This window comes from Tinamus guttatus, unplaced genomic scaffold (genome assembly GCF_059628265.1).
Source record: "Tinamus guttatus ecotype Peru unplaced genomic scaffold, ASM5962826v1 Tinamus_guttatus_pri_ptg000169l, whole genome shotgun sequence".
Lineage (NCBI taxonomy): Eukaryota > Metazoa > Chordata > Aves > Tinamiformes > Tinamidae > Tinamus > Tinamus guttatus.
Window position 1 is genome coordinate 1,815,188 of NW_028288703.1, and position 12,710 is coordinate 1,827,897.

At 37.9% G+C, this 12,710-nt stretch overlaps 1 protein-coding gene across 1 annotated transcript in view; it reads right to left on the reverse strand.

Moving 5' to 3' along the window:
- PPARG (peroxisome proliferator activated receptor gamma) overlaps positions 1–12,304 on the reverse strand; it is a 49,986-nt gene extending 37,682 nt beyond the window's left edge. The window contains exon 1 of the mRNA XM_088522880.1: positions 12,267–12,304. The gene's annotated coding sequence lies outside the window, so the exon portion shown is untranslated. The remainder of the gene's footprint in view (positions 1–12,266) is intronic.
- Between the last annotated feature and the right edge of the window lie 406 nt (positions 12,305–12,710).

Genomic DNA, 12,710 nt, shown 5'->3' on the forward strand with positions numbered 1-12,710 from the left:
TTTAATAGACAGATTCAAACAATGACCATTTAAAAAGTAATTTTTCATTACTAAGTATACTAAGTATAATCCTAAAGAAGAAAGTTTGTAACACTCACTGATTCCTACTGTGTAACTGTCTCTTTCTCCATTCATCCTCAATAATTTTTGAAACTTTTGTCTTCAGGCTCTTCAGTCAAATCTCACTATAAAGTACAAAAGATTTATCAAACTTTATCAAAACAGATGCCTATGACTTGTTAATGTCACCACCAAAAGATCAGCAGCTTGAGCTCATTATATATTAGGTATCAGAAAGCCTAAATAGAAATTCCGCAGAAAAACATATCTGTAGAAAACTAACTTTAGCTCTACTGTTTGAAGAAAAAAAATGTGTAAAGACAGAATAATAATTTTTAACAGCAAGGATAATATACACACTATTTCCTTTATTTGTATTTCCCTGCTACTTTTACTTTCATTCAAATCATTACGTTTTGAAAAATCTGACTTGATTTGACATAAGCATTCATGATTTTATAACAGTTTCATTCTCCCTTTTATCTATGGTGGAATACTTTGAAGGAGGGAGGTGGTGGCGGGGGGGGAAGTGTACCTTGACAATTGAGAAAGCAGAAAATGACTTTAAAGAACTTTGCATTTCTGGATGACTTTTCTCAATCCAGTTCAGACTGACTACAGTCATAATGCTGGGTACATTGCATGTAATAAGGTAGCATTTTAATCCAGTTTGTGGTGGTTTAAAAATAATGTTGATTTGCTTTTAAAAGGTGACTTAAAATTTCTTCCCATCTTAATAGGACTGGAAAGGATTAAGCAGTCCTGAAATGTTTTTCTGTATAAATAGTTTTCATGCAGTAGGTTTCCCCTTCTCTTGACTGCAGTATTTAAGACATTAATAAGGCTGACATGTTCTTCTTGCTAAGGTAAATAGAACTTGCCTGTCAGTTATTTGAAGTTAAAACATTAACATTTAATCTCACCTCGTACTTTGCGTCTCACGTGTGATTTGTTGTGAAAAGTTTCTGACTTGTACTCTTCAAAAATGTTATCATTTACTCTGGGTTTTTTCTTAAATACTTTATCTATTCAATTATCTATGGTGGGTCTTGCCTTTTTTTTTTTTTTTTTTTTTTTTAAGATGTTGACAAAATATGGTATTTTCTTCTCCTTTAACTGCATCAATAATGACACAGCTGAAAATTAAATAAATCCTTTCTAAAGTAAATAAAACCTATTTTAAGTAAAAATATTTGATCAACTTTTAGAACAGATTTTTTTTTTTTAAATCGTGGCCACCTTGTCAAATATTTTAGCTCTTAAACACTCAAGTCTTAAAATCCATGTTCGTTTAGATTTAGATTTTACAAGTCTGATTCTATTTTTAAGAAGTATTGTTACACAGCCCTAATATTCATTTGTGATCTCATTCATGTAAGTGAGGTGGTGAGTATAAGGGCCAAATTGTACAGACTACCATGAAGGGTCAGAACCATATAGTTATACAGAAGTATAACCGTCTACTCTCACACCTTGGGTACACATTTCATAACTTTGCCCTGTGTACTTTCACTTGAGTCAAAAGGAATTTTCAGAACAAGCAAGTTGTAATGTATTCTTTAAAGGTGAGTTACAATGTTAACTACCTGTAACTCTTGTATGGACAGTAAAATTTTGGTAGTATTCAGAATATATGACTACATCCTGTAAAAATATTTTAGTAAAATCTGCTCAGGACAGATGTATATACAGAGAGAATTCTGCCACTAAGTAAAATGAGCTCTGATAGCTCAGCTCTTCACCAGGCATTAGAAAATAATTTCAGGGACTACTTTTTAAATCGTTGGACTTCATGTCCTTTTATTTAGTTATATGAAATTCCAATTAACAGGCAATATTTTCTTTATATAAAAGAAAATCAGTCTACATCCTCTCTTTTTCCACATACGCTAATTCCATTTTTGGCCCATGGGCCATAAGACTGCAAATTTATCAGGATTTCCAGTTGATAAATCATTACCATTTTAGAGCTTAAAACAAACAAAAATATATAACTGAAACACTAAACACTGCTCCTCTTGGATCCACAGGCAGAAAGAAACTTAAGGAATATTATAATAAATCTGAGAGGCACTTTAGCTTTGGCTTTATTAATAAACTAATGGCTATTTTAATGAATTGAAGAGCACCAGGACTCACTCCGGCCCTATTTGGCTGCATTCATATTACCATCCTCTCTTACACTGGGTGGCCATACATACGTGGCCTGTTATAAATGGTCCCTGGCCCATGCTAACTACATGGATTTGGATAATGGATTTCTGGATAATGTTTGAATGACTGTTTGTTGGATGAGCCAAAACTAGATCAAGGATCACCCTAATTTAGTAGTTTAACAATCTAGTTCCTGAGTCTGTGCCCAAGCTATGGCATTGTTCCCATGGTAGTAAATTAAACAAATTAGATCAATTAGAGCAATTCTCTGAGACTAGTGAATATGTGTTTCTTCTTCCTCTCAAAATCACCAGCCATTTTATTGGCTTTATTTCTAAATGTGGGCCCGTTTCCTACCTGAAAGCTGGCAGTACATTTAGCAGGTACTCTTAGTTTTCGGTGAAAACTTGCGGTAGTTAAGGCATCAATATCAATGTGAATAACACTCTAGAACTCTCAAATTTCACCAAACTTGTCTTTTTGGTATAGTCTTTTATTGAGCGCAAACAAAATGTATTTAGCTGTCTTTCCCAAACTCACATTTCATTCCAGTGAAACATTGTATCTATGCAAAAAGGAAACTGCAATGAGGCATACTGTAAAATACAAATCTCGTTCTTGATATGCAAACAAAATCAGTAAAAAAAAAAAAAAATCCCAGTAATTATCATGTAACAGAGGCATTTCGCTACCTGTTAAAGTGTCACAAGGAATGAGAAGGTTCCCCCTTCCCCCCCTACACACACACACACTTCAAGACTCTGCACAACATAAAAATGGCTCTATTACAGCAAACTGCAAATTACCTACTTTTTATCTCAGCTGATGGATGACAACAGCTCTAAGATCAGGTAACTGCGTATTTTGGATATGACAGCTCTCATGTAATCCCCCCTAGCTTCTATAAGCTAATAGAATTCACTCACTATATTGCTATTGTAAAAGCTTTTTTTTTTTAATCTGGTTTATTTTCAGAAAGTCTCAGTCAGGAGATGCTTCTTTTAAGGAGCTATATGGCAGTCTACATGATATGTAGTTGAATCAAAAATGTTTTACTTAGTATTTTACCTACATTGTCTTATTTTCTGCATTCAAAGCTGAACAGGCACCCTATCACTCCCATAGTTCTGAAGTACAAATAATTCCTTTCTCACCACAGAGTAACTGCCAGGTATAGTTACTAAATTCACTAGCTCTTCCTGAAGTAATTATCGAGGAAGTGACAGCCATACCCACGTCATTTTCTTCTCTCTACTTTTGTTCCAGAGCAATATGAGAGTTTCTTCCTACTTTATCTCTCCTTTTTACACTGTCTCCCTCGTGTTTCTCAGAATTGTGATGGGTGGATAAGACCTCCAAGATCGAGTCCAACCATAAACGCTCCAACACCATACCTGCTAACCTGTGTCCCTAAGTGCCTCATCTACACGTTTCTTCCAATGGTAGCCTAGGATTGCAGAAGACTATTTTTCTAATTTTTCTCATATTTTCATTTTTTCCTCATTTTTCTCATGCGCTTTGCCTCATACCTTTTCCTTCATTTACTTTTCTGTTCAAATGCGGATATAGGGAAGGGAGAGATGAGCTTACTATCACTCTCTATTTTCATGTTTTTCTACTTGCTCTTTTATTTAAATCTATTCATTCTTGCACAAAAAATAGCTATCCCTCTGTCAAAGGGTCAAGCTTCTGCAAAAATTTGAAATTGCCACATGCTGTATAACATTGTGCTATGCCTTCCTGTTAGTGGATGGGGGAGGAGACAGGAATCGGTTGCACAGCCTGCGTCAGAGCTTGTAGTCACAATACAGTACATCACATTTAGTATATGTACAAGTTATTGTTATTCCAAACTTACCTCAGACTTCAGCAATATTCACTGCCTGTTCTCCTGTCCTTAGCGACAGGAAAGCTGTCACTTGTTGTTAAGCATATCAGACAGTTCCTGTTCTCAAAGGAGCAATAAATAAGGCTAGATTTAAAAAACAGAACAAACTTGGGCAGAAAAAGAACAAAGAGTAGAAATGCCAAAATACAGTGAAAGACCACTTTATGGCATTGACAGCATATCTTAAACCAAGAAAAGCTGAAAAACTCATAAAAGAGCAGAGAAGAATCCAAGATCAAGAAGGTTCCAATAGTAAAGGCTAAATTTTGAGAAACATATTCAAACATCAGCATTTTTAAAGAATTTCCCTGCTTTTTAGTATCTTCTTTGGCAAGTATCAAAATGGGTAAAAAATAAGGTAAAACAACAAAATAGTCTCAAAGACTTTTAAATTTCCTTTAATTAGTTTCCTTTCTTAATCCTTATTATGAACAGATTCATCACTTGCCCCCAGCTTTCCTCCTGAGCTTCTGCAGTTCCACATTGGCCTTAGATCCCTGTCTGAATCCACCATTACAATTAAACTAACCATACTGAATACCAGCACCTTCTACTACAGATTAAAGATATTCTAAATGTTCCACAGTATCATAAATACAAAGCATATCACAACCTTGTAAGTTACTCCACCTATTCTGCATCAGTTCTGTTCTCTGGATATATTTATGTTTGAAGAATCAAGAGAACATTGTTGACAATAAATTGTGTTTTCTTAAAATAAAAAGGTAAAATATTCAGGCAGATTTTTTCTGGCTTTTCACTTGATCTCTCACCCACTGAGAGTTGGCACCCTGGTGACCCAAAACAGATTGGAAAGAAACTCACATGACTTCCACATCCTCACTGTTGCATCACCAAGTATGAAACAGCAGATTACGTACAGTTCAGAGGGCTGCTGTGCTGCATGCAACTTCTTTTGTATAAAAACGGCTTTCTTAAAACTGAGTCATGAAAAATTTCTCCGATACCACATACCAATGCTGAGAACAATGAAATTGATGGCATCGATATAGACGTAGGATCATTTCATACTGGAATTTGTTACCACCCACTATGACATAAGCATGCTTATATGTTTTCTTATAAATTTTCTAGATGTCTACAAGAAAATATATGTTTTGAACAAAAACATATTCATGATCCTGAAGGTTTTTCCAGTGCTTTTTCAAGTCCTATCAGGTTGAGGTTGCCCACCTCAGCTCTTCTGTAATTACTGTTTCATAAGAAATTAGTAATCCTGGATTAAGAAAATAATTCCTCCAATGTAATTATCTATGTCACAAAATAACTTGCATAACCTGCCATTTCTCCCATCTAACCTGAATAATAACCTAAAATAGTGCAATGATTTTAAGCGTGTGTTTTATATAAAGTATTGAATAGCTTAAAAAAAAAAAAAAAACACAAAAGTTTGTGAAAGTAATTTATATATACTACACCCAATCTAACTGGATAAAGTTACCCTGCATGATCACCTGAGGTAGGTCCAAAGAACAAGTCTCTGAGCAGTGCCCAATGGAAACTGTGCAAGGAATCCTCCCGGGTCTCTTATTCATAATGCCATTATGAAGCTCTCCACATCACAAGATTAATTAACCAGTTCAAGACAATTCCAAGAAGCTTGTGATAGTAAAGGAAGTAATTTTGCAAAACAGAACCAAAATGGATTGGCAAATAAAACTGTGGAGAGCAAACATGCCATTTGTTTTAAATAACATTTTTTCTTACGTGTAAAGATACAAACATTAAAAAAGTAAGCGAAGAACAACTAATCAGGCCCACAGCTTTTTGAAAAGTTATTTTGCTTGCCCCGATAATGAAAAATACTGTGAACATGAAACCTTCAAAGTAATTCAGCATCTGCTTTTTTATTTTTCCCATTTTAAAGTCAGTCGTTGTCACAACCTTTTGTAATGTTAATTTTGATGCTTATTTTATAGTTAATTGTAACAATGCCTACTTAGCTGACATCTTTACTAAAAATCCTATTCCAGTTCAGCAACTCTGGCTGCAGGTGTAATGTAAACTTCAAAAAAAACTGCCAGGGGAAGAAAAAAAAAATATAGTGTTGCTTATTTTGTTCAGAGAACTGAGATAATGCTAATTCCTTTGGCCTTGAACAAACTTAAAGGTTCATCTTACTTGTCATCTCAAAGCCCTCTTCAGCAGCAGCTGGAACATCTGAAAGTGAAAGCATGTTTGCAGAACTTCTGTTTCCATACATTTTAATAATGTTCTAGGCAAAGTTCTTTAAAAATCCACCTTTATATTGGTGTTTTGCAATAGGCAGTCACCTGCCAAATTCTTTATATCTAATAAATTAAAAGCTAGAATGCTTTTCTTCATACTTCTAAACATTTCCTAAATCCAACTATCATAGCATGTCCTGATTTACAAATAGGCATGTTAGATATGTTCTGTTTAAATGTGAATGGTGGCAACCAGGAGGGATAATAAAAAATACAGTAAAACAGATCAGTAACTCTGCACAAAAGAGAACCATCCACTCCCAGTGATTAACTTGAGGAGATCTGGAAGAACACAGCTGTGTCAGTAGGTCACTGAAAGGACTTTGTTTCAGACATACTGAGAGAATAGAAAAGAAATGGTGGATAAAATATTATTTGTTGTTTCAGAGAGAACAAGCATCTCAGCTTGCAGCCTCTTCCAAATTTATTGTTATTCTATCAGATAAGCTCCTGAATAAGGTTAGAGAAAACAGATAAAATTCTGTGCATCTAAAGCAACCTTCTGCCTTCTATATTCGCCTCTCTATTGACTTATTTGTGTGTAACTGAAAATAAAATTTGGCTTTATATTCTTTACATTTTTCACTAGGATTCAAAAAAATCAATTTAGCAGTACACCACTGTAACGTGCTTATACTAAGTTTAAAAACGGAGAATCAGTGTAAAATTTGTAGCTGTAACACCACTGTGGGGAACAGTGAACAGTAACTCCAAGTAAAACATATTCAAGATGAAAGGAAAAACTTCAGTTTTATTTACCGTAGACATAAAAAAGTCGGTACCTAAACCTATCATGAGGAAATATGTACCTTATGAAAGGCAGTAAATAGAAGTGGCTGCATTTTTCCACAAGCCCCCACATTAGATAGCACCGCAAAGCACCAGGTCTAGGTAGTAAAACCTGTTTTTCTGACCACCCCTGCTAGAAGATCTTGGTGTAAGTGTTAAAGCCTGTAATTAACATTTTTCTTTTCATAGTTCTTTTTTTGGGGGCAACAGAGTGACTCTTTTGGTAACTTGACATATGTTTCAAACTACCATGTTTGAGAGCTCCTTCCATAGTAATGTTAAAGCTCCTAGCATAAGTTTTGAAAGTTATCCAAACCTTTGTATCATTCTACATGAATATAGAGAGCAACCAAAGCTCCAAACCTGTCAAACATTAAAATTGGTGCTACACAACTGTGGCTATTTACTACAGTTACACAACATCTCTGTTCAATAAATCTAAATAAAAACCCAAGCACTATGGACTCACATTGCAATATTAAAACATAAAATCCTATTTTATGCAATGTAATATAATTACATATTGTGTAAAAAGTTTAAGAGCAGCTCATAACTCTGGGCAGGGCTACATTCTGCAAATATGAAATTGTCTGCAGAATAACTGCTTAAACTCAGCTGAAAAGGATGAAAATCTACACAAAAAACCTCTATCGCTCACACTCTATATTCCTATTCCTTGACAACTAGAAATGCCTGTGTGCAAAATAACATATTTACAACTGTATAAGCTTATACAAGAAAATTGAAGGAATTGTAGAAGAAAGTTCTGTTTAAAAGAGAAAAACAGAATTCAGGCAAGAGGAGATCTAAAAAGTGTCAATCAGATTTGTGATAAAGAGAAAAGATAAAAATCCCCATGGAGCTCATGAAATTATCACCACCGTTAAATGGCATGAAGTGTTACGTTCTCCTCCCATAGCAGCTGCTATAAAACCCCAAACTAGAACACATGCATAATCTGAAGGTCTAGCCTAAACTGATCTTAACTACAAAATCCGTATGATGGTGTCAGTATTTTGCTCACACTTAAAGTACGTTAAGAAATTGATCACATACATTCGAAAACATAAAGCAGGAAAACACATCACCTATATTCCACCATCATTTTTAAAATAAATACATGCAAGTGTGCTATAATATATATTTATGGTTACCTAACTTCAAGCATTTAGTTTCACGGAGCAAGCAGCAACTTAGAGTTGGACCCTGTATGTTTCGTATGCTAAAACCGCAGATGGGCTTCAGTAGTGATTTCGTGGAAGCAAGACGCGTACTTGATCGCGCTTGGATTGCAAACCAGACTCTACTGAAACAGAACTTTGTTTGACTTGAATAAAGCTGTGTTATTTTTTCTAGATTTTATGCATCTTACCATAAAATAACATCATCTCATTTCAACCCTATGGGATGTTCCATCTATTTCTCTGTTGGGCTCTCATTCAGTATAATATTTATTATACTGCATTAATGCATATTATATCAGTAATATAGAAAAGCTATATATAAGTAGGAAGCCATTCCATAACACAGTTAATTCATTAACCACACACACATATATCCCTTGCAAGTATGCACACAACCATACATACACATACATCATATATATATGTATCTGAAAGCACATTTGTGCCTGTATACTCATACACAGTCACACAAGCTTTGTGTTATTAAATTGCTAATTATCAACCAGCAGAGTAGACTTTGGGATTCATAGACTTGAATTCATAGACTTTGTCCTGAATGTGCAGACTGCATGGCATAAAGGTAATCTGCTTAGTCATGAGCGAAGGGGTGGCTTATGCAAGTGCACAAAGCATCACCTGCGCAAAACAGCTTCTTACTTATCTTCTCTTGGAAGTAGAATTTATTTTGGCATTTATAGTCAAAGCCAGTATTTATCAGAGTAAATACAACAAGGTGCTGCTTAGAAGTTTGTTTGTTTGTTTTGGGGGGAGGAGTTGCTATAATGTATTCATCTAACATTTTTGATTTTATAGTGTAGATTAGCTTCTACTACTGTTGTAAGAATCTATTACTGCTGTATGTATACATAAAAAACACCAAAAGTGCAAATTAAAAAAATTGTGTCAACCTCACTACTACATTGGGTCTCCAATGTAAATTTGTTACTGCTTGCACTCTCACATGACACTTAGTGTATGTACACATGGTAAGGATACCGCCAACCTTGTCATTTGAGTGAGTACTCCGATGGCCCTTATCCCGACTGGACTGCTAGGAATTACTGCAGCACAGATGCACAGATTTGGAAAAAAAAAAAAAAAAAAAAAAAAAAAAAACAACCACACACACTAGATAATATGTATTTAATGTACTGTGAAATTTAATTGGAGAATGATATAATTGTTTAGATTAATTCTTTAGAATTTTATGGTTTGTAAGAGGACAAATAGGCCGAATAATCTACTGAAAGGTAAGTTATGTAAGTGGAGGGAAATATATGATCTGTTTGTCCTAACTTCTGTGAAAGTTTTGAGATACAAAGACTGCAGACTAAGCATCACATATAGCTACTTTTCTGCTACATGAGAAGACTAAACCTAAATCTTTTGTAGGCTTTTGCCATAGAAAGTGAAAAGAGTTGATTTCTTTGCAGCAACTGGCAGAAGAGAAGTCCTTGTTGCAGTAAAAGAACTCAGGCTGAAGTAGAATTTCAGCCCTTCCGATAGATGCCACATATTTTCTCCTTCATATCTCTTTATACCTATGAGACCTGAAAGTAGGCCAAGCCCCATTTCTCACAGGTGTCCCATCACAGTCTGCCTAGCACCTGTCTTTTTTTTTTTTTTTTTTTTTCCCCCCTCTCCTTACTCACTAACTGGAATCTGATAGAACTGAAAAAAGAGATTATGCTACATAAAAAAGTAAAAACAAAGGAACAAAAAAACAAGCCCATATAAAAGAATCATAACAAGTTTATCATTTCATGTAGGAATCACTTTACAGTTCATATTACTGTGAATCTAATTATCCAAAAGCAAATCTTATATAAAACTCTTTCATCTTTCTTTCAGTCTTGGAATAACTTCCCCAGGAAGAACTCATTTTTTTTTTTTTTTTTCCTCCCCTAAGTGCTCTCTAACAGAGAAATAAAGTCATTAAGAATTAATCTGGTAATGGGAAAATCCAGGTTCTGTTTGGGGCATGGATACATAGGACATGAGTATAACAATGGGATCCCTTGCTTCATGTTATTTCCAACTTTTTCTCCTGCACGAGTGTGTTGTGATACATGCTTCACATTTGGGATGCAGTACCTGAAAAATAGATTCCTACTCTTAAATACATACTACACATCTTTATAGAAAGAGACAGCACAGAGTAATTGGGATTCCTCACCCAACATTGTGCTAGATTGGGACAAGTCTGCTTCTTAATAACTGTATTAGTGATAAAAAAGTGAAGCAAGCATCAATAATGGAAAGTTTTGTAGCCATGACTTCAAAGGGACTCAGCATGGATAATTTATAATTGTATTTTAATTTCTCTTGAGTAACTGTGCTGCACACAGTTTTATCATATGCCAGAAGGAGGAATAAAGCTCGAGACAAAACTAGTAAAAGAAACTCAAATTTTGAATATCAAATATCCAAAACTAACCATTCTGACAACTACTACTAACTAGAGTAAGGAGAAGAACAAACACACTAAAAATATGTTCAGTGCAATTTTGAAATGATTACAAGTCAAAAATCAGGAAGAGGCCTCAAATCAAGACGAAAACATCCTAAATACTTTTTTCATTATGAATTTTAATCTAGTCTTGTACAAAATAGAGTGTTCTTTCTTCTTTTAGATGGCTTTCCAGTTTTTACAGTATAACTTTTTGTAAGGTTCTTTTTAATTAGGGATTAAATTAGGTAGAAGTTTACACTAACGTTAACTCTATTTGAGCCTCAATTTAATTTATTGATTTAGAAATAGATTTATTATTTCCAAATAATTATTTCCAAAAGTTGATAGGAAGGAGTAGGATTTTGAAGAAATGTGAATAGTGGGTGTTTTTGTCAGTATCATAAGAAAGATTAAAGGCCACAACTTTAATATAAATTAACAAAGTTCTGATATTTTCTATCTTGAATCTGTGGATCACTAACTGTTAAGGAGACATGGTACAAAACTGATGTCCCAGCTCAAATCCAAAAGCTGCTTGCCTAAAAAATACCTTGAAAATAGTCTTACTAGTTACCATTCAAAAATCCACACTAACTCTTCTTTCGGCCTTCTCCCCGCCTTGACCCATCTGTGTTGAGTGCTGCCACACGCCTCAGCACGCTGCTAAAAGCCATTCCTTACCACCTGGTACGGAAATCAGTGCAATGTTTGCACTAACCTTTCACTTTAGCCAGGGAGAGGAGCAACGCAGAGCACCCTTCATGCAGCCCGCGCCAGCCGCAGCACAAGGCTCGAGGCACGACGGTGCTGAGCGCCATGTGCCATACACTGGTGCTACCAGGAACCTCTCGTTAACTAGTAACAACTCGCAGTAACCCTTTAAAAGTTAAATTACTGATTACAGTGTATGCTAATAGTTACTAGAAAAAAAGTGTGTATTTGTACAAATATATATATATACACACACAGACACATATGTGTATGGGATACTTACTGTTAGACGGGACCTGACAGCCGTGCAAAGCCCTCGGAGGGATGGGCAGGGGTCAGGGACCCGCCCTGATTCGCCGCCGGCCCTTTCCGGGGCCCCTTTCGCCCTCCCGCGTCACGGCGCTACCGGAGAAGCGCAGCCCGGTGAGCGCGGGGCACCTGGCGCCGAGTCCCGCAGCGCATCGGCGGGAGCAGGGAAGGGAAAGGGACACAAAGCTCTTCCCATTCATGAGGGGCCGGGCAGGTGAGCGCCCTGCGCGCCCCGCTGCCCCTGCCCTCGGGGACGGCTCACCCGTTCCCTGCTCCGCGCCCTCCTCGCGCCGCCGCGGGCTCCCCGGGACTCGCTGCCGGGCCGAGGAGCAGGAGCTTCGCGGGGACGCCCAGCCAGCACTACCCACCTGCCGTCCCCGTGTCCCGCCCGACCGCGGGCAGAGCCCCTCGAGCACCGCCTGCCCGCCCCGCGCCTCGGCAGAGAAGGGCCCCGCAAAGTCCGCACTGACCTGGCGCTGCTGTCACAGCTCAGCAGCTGAAACTGTTCCCTTCTAGTGGGATAAACTCCCCCGCTCGGCCCGTCCTCCCGCCCAGGCACCGCCTCCTCCGCCCGGGCGCTCCCTCCCCTCCCGCCGGGCCCGCCTCCCCCACGCGGGCCCGGCCCGGGGGCCAACGGCCACAGCGCGCGCGGGGCGCTGCGGGGCTCGCGCCGCGGGTGCCGCGCGGGGCTCGCGCCGCGACCGTTGGCGGCCGTTGGTGGGGGGAGGGGCAGCGCCGAGGCTGAGGCGCGGGGCGCTGAGGGAGCCGCTCGCTGCCTCCTCCGCCCCTGCAGCTTGGTGACCTCTACGCGCCGTGCCCAGCGCGTACCCGAGGGTGGACGGCGGGGCTTGGCGCTTGGCCTCTCACCGCGGCGCCGCCGGTAACGGAGGACTCGGCTTCCTCGGCCGCTAACC